Here is a 4,978-nt window from a genome sequence, read left to right on the forward strand (position 1 = left end):
GTGATAACATCTAATAGGAACCTAATAAAGAACCATTGTGTTGAACATATCATTGGATGTGGAGACAAAGTAGTGATGACAAGAAACAAGGTACATGAAGAACTATGATTGATTTCTCAAGTTGAACCTAAGAGTGACAATGAAGCTTGCAAAGATGATTATTTGATTAAAGAAATGAAAGCAAAACTAGAGCAGATTGAGAATAAAAAAATTGGGGAATTGGTTCCTTGACCTAAGGATAAGATTGTTATTGGATCTAAATGGGTATTCAAGAACAAGATGAATGAACAAGGTTAATTTTGGGCCATAAATTGTAGGGTAGGGGCATGTAGAAGCATAAGGTCAACCTCATATAATAGAAGGGAAATAAAGGTTACATTTCAACAAAAATCCTTGAATAGAAACATCTCAAATAGCCCAAGACACTCTAGTGCTAACTCAAACTACCACCCTACATGCAAAATAGCAATCATGAACCACCCTACTGGCCCAACTGTTGGAGCAACACAAACTACTCTCACACCAGCTGTAACAACAACACACCACTAGAAAATAATCAGAAAATAATCAAGAAACAAAAAAGACTAGTATGTAAAGGTTATTAACAATAGGAAGGAATTAACCTTGAAGAAATGTTTGCACCTGTTTCTAGATTAGAGGTAGTGAGAATGTTTTTGGCATATACATCTAACAAAAAATTTAAAGTTTATTAGATGGATACCAAATCATGCTTTCTAAATAGAGAACTTGAAGATGAGTTATACATTGAGCGTCTTGATGGCTTTCCTTTGAAAAATGAAAATGATATGGTTTGCATATTGACGAAGGCATTGTATGGACTGAAACAAGTACCTAAAGCATGGTATGCAAGATTGCACAAACACTTCACAAATTTGGGATTTATGAAAGGTAATTGATAGTAAGTTGTATCTAAGAAAATATTAATAAAGAATTACTGATTTTTATATTATTTATGGATGACATTATTTTTGGAGGTAATAATAAGTAAGTAAGGTGCTTTCAGAAAATAACGAAGAAATACTTTGAGATGAGCATGATTGGTGAGATAAAGTATTTCTTGGGATTGAAGATTGTACTAACCAATGATGGTATTTTCATATCACAACATAAGTATGGTAAAGACTTATTGAAGAGATTTGGTTTAGAAAATTTTAAACCTATTGGAACACCTAAGATAACTAGGCATTAATTATCTAACAAAGATGAATCCCATACTATTAAATTAAAAAGTACAAATCTATCATTTGTAGATTAAAATATTTTACACACACTAGAACTAATATAGCTAATGTAGTTGGAACTATAGCAAGATTTTAAGAAGGTCCCAAAGAGACACATTATGCAATAGTAATTTTCTTAAAAAGATATATGAAGGGTACACTTCATTATGGACTATGGGATGAAAGATCAAATGATTTTACTTTATGTACATATACTGATGCAAATTAGGGAGGAAGTGTAGATGACAAAAAAATTAGTGGTAGAGCTATTTTTCTTGGGAGGAATATTGGTTCTTAGCTAAGCAAGAAATAGAATTGTATATTTCATAGAGTATGGTAGAAGTAGAGTATGTAGCAATAGAAAATAGTTGTAATTGGATTATATGGATGAAGAAAATGTTTAAAGACATTGGGATTGAGTTTACTAAGATTAATATCACACATTTTAATAAAAGAAAGTATCTGAATTATGTCAAAGAATACATTTTTACATTCAAAGAGAAAGCATATATCTATTGAAAGAAGTCCAAGTCAAGGATGGTCATGTGGGAGGTACTAAAACAATAGGATAATTAGAATGTACTAGAGGTACAAGTGTTTAGTGCTAGTCCCCTGAATGTAGACCAAGTGAATCATCAGGATTTAATACAAATTAAGGATGTTCCTGACAACTCTATTCTAAACATCAATCCCTTGATAGATGAAGACATGAAGAAAATTTTGATTGAATAAAAAACTATAGCTAAATTATGCAGTCATCCTATATTGGTTAGAGTAGATGAGATTAAGAAGGTAGAATTGGCATCTGTAGGGGAGAAATCACAAGAAACATCTAATGTGCCCCCTCAATCTATGGAAGACAATGAAAAAGAAAGTGTCACAACTAATACACAAATTGCATATCCCATTGTGGTATATCAAGAAAAGGATGTAGTGACACTAGATATTGGCACATTAGTGCAAAATCCTTCAATGCAAGCAGTATTAACTATTGAGAAGGATGGGAGAGACATCCACATAGGTCAAGAAGCCAACCCTACACCTATCTCACAATTGCAAGGTGAAGATGATAAAAATGTGAAGAAGAAGGATATGATTGAAGAGTCAGTTTTGACAACTAAGACTAAGGAACAAATTGCTATACAGACCTTGGTTACCCTACCAATTTTTTTATCACCTCCCACTAGTCAAACTCTTCAATGATGGAGTACAAATGCTAGACCCTTACAAATATCTTGGCTCAGTCCTAGTACATCTAAGTATGATGAATATAAATTTTATGGAGATATAAACTTAGATGAGGTGATTGAACTACCCAAGTTTGATCTTGAAACAATCACCATTGAACAAATCAACATTCTACAAGAAGTTCTAGAAAGGAAGAAGCAATAAGAGTTTTTTAGAGGAGAGCATAAGGAGAAGCAAGTGGTTCATGACATCAAAGAGATAATTTTAGATGCATTTAGTCTACCAAAGTTGTAGTTCTTCTCGTGTTTATAGTCTATAACTTGTTATGTTTTGATTTGAGAGATACTTGATACTCTTACTATTTTGTACTTTGAGATGACTTGAGGGCTAGATGTTATACTTTGATGTCATTACCATAGATGGTTTACTATTATGATATTTAGTTTATCATATTTGCATGTTCATGCCAGTTTGAGATGACCGTAGGTCTATGATGATACTTGATTATCTAGTTCTTGGACATATTTCTAATTATGTTATGTGATAGATTTTATGCTATGGTTATTTACTTCATTCTGGTCTCTTTATGCTTTATCTGAACATGAGTGATATAAATGGATTATTTATTTAGTTATAATTGAATAAATGGTTAAATTAGTTATTTAATGCATTTATTACTTTGACCATGTTATTATATGCAATTGCACTTGATTGTGTGTTTTAGTGTGCAAGATTTATATCCCTGGCATGGTGCATGGAGTTAGTGATTTAGCTATTCATATTTTACCAATGTCATCCTTGTATGGTTGACATATCCTTATTTAATTATTTAATTAAACCTTCTAGTGATTTGTTAAATCTAGACTCATTTGCATTATGTGATTAGACTAGTGAGTGTGTTTTTGCATTTAGAGGTCTGGATTGTTGTGAAAGGCATTAAATTAATTTATGTGATTTTGGGTTTGCAAGCTTTAAAATTTATTGAATTTAATTTTTTGTAGATTTTCCATTGATGAATTCCTCTTTCTAGGAATAGCCTATTTTCATTTCAGTCAATTCGGGGTTTAACTAGGTTGGCTAGTTATTTGCCCTAATCAATTATTCAATTGAAAAGAGAATAAGTATGTAAAGAAGAATTTAATTCCCCACTTTTCAATTTTGTAATTTAGAAATTGGAGAGCTTTCATGAAATCCTTTTCTGAAGGATTGGTCTTCTATTTGTTGTGAGAGCTATGGGCATGGGATCTTTGTGAGGATGGAATCATTGGATCCAGCTCGGGAAGACCTTGCTTTGCCATTATTTTTGGTAGTAATTGTAGGTTATTTATTTTACTTGGCTATTTTCTATATTAGCCCTTTTGGCTGTCAGGTAGAGCTTCCCATTCTCTTATTCTGCTTCATTTTAGCTTTTGTTTCTAGTAGTAGTTTGTTAGGAAGCTGAGAACTAGTGTTCCCCTCCATTTTTGTTTGTTGGTTCTACTTGGTCAGGTATGAATATTTTCCCTAGTTTTGGGATGGGGGTTTGGGGTTTTGCACCATTATACTGGCCATTTTTCATATGGTGTTCGAACCCAAATTTTATTGGATTTTTGGGGATTTTGTGCCCAAAGACCAAATGGATTTTAATTTCAAAGTTTTCCAATTTTTTGGGTTTTCACCTCATTTTGTGTGCCACCTAGTTTTCTCGAGTTTTCTTGGCATGATGTTGGTTGTGGACCTAGATCATCTATTTGGATGTCAATCAAACCATTGTTGCACTTTTATGTTGCATTGAGATACATGTCACATCTTTCCTCCCAATCTTATTTTTGGTCAAGTTTATTTTGGCATTATGCTCTCATTCAGTCCTTGTGTTATGATCTTCGTGATGGTGGTGCCCCACACACAATTATGTGCACTCACATTTGTCAAGTGACTTGGGAGTCTCAATCTTCCTTGGTATTTCCAGAAGTTATGATCATTGGGGTTGGGTTGGGAATATGAATGCCTATGGTCCCTCATTGTTGGATGAGCATGGGTAGGGTAGGGTAGGGTAGCATATGGAGGGGGCTTCTTTTCTGCAACCTAGTGTGTATTTCCTAAGGATTGGCATGTAAAAGTTTTATTTAAGTGATAACTAAAGAAAATATTGGGTGGCAATAAAACTTAAGATAATAAAATGTGTGTATGGGGCCCTCCATTTAGGAGTTGAAACACACAATTTGAGCTTAGTTCTATTGATGCCAAGCAACTCTCCATGATGTCAGCCCCTACTTAGTAACCCATTGAGTGTCTAACTAGGACCTATATTTTATGCATTGTCTATGTTTTTGATTTTAGTCATCATACATTCTAGTGTGAGTGTTATCCATGAATGTTTGCTTTATGTGTTTTTGTGGTTGGATCATTATCTCCATCAGCACTATGGGAGTGGACCTATGGGTTCCATGTGGTTTGGAGCCATAGCTACCTTCACCATTGCTAGGGACTGGTGTACAGAGATGGTCTATTGTTTCAGTATGAATGTTGCTGGATTTTTTCACTTGGTACTTTAGGTTTCAAAGTATGCT

Source organism: Cupressus sempervirens, chromosome 6 (genome assembly GCF_028749045.1).
Source record: "Cupressus sempervirens isolate cs-2001-9-10 chromosome 6, ASM2874904v1, whole genome shotgun sequence".
In the NCBI taxonomy this organism is placed as follows: domain Eukaryota; kingdom Viridiplantae; phylum Streptophyta; class Pinopsida; order Cupressales; family Cupressaceae; genus Cupressus; species Cupressus sempervirens.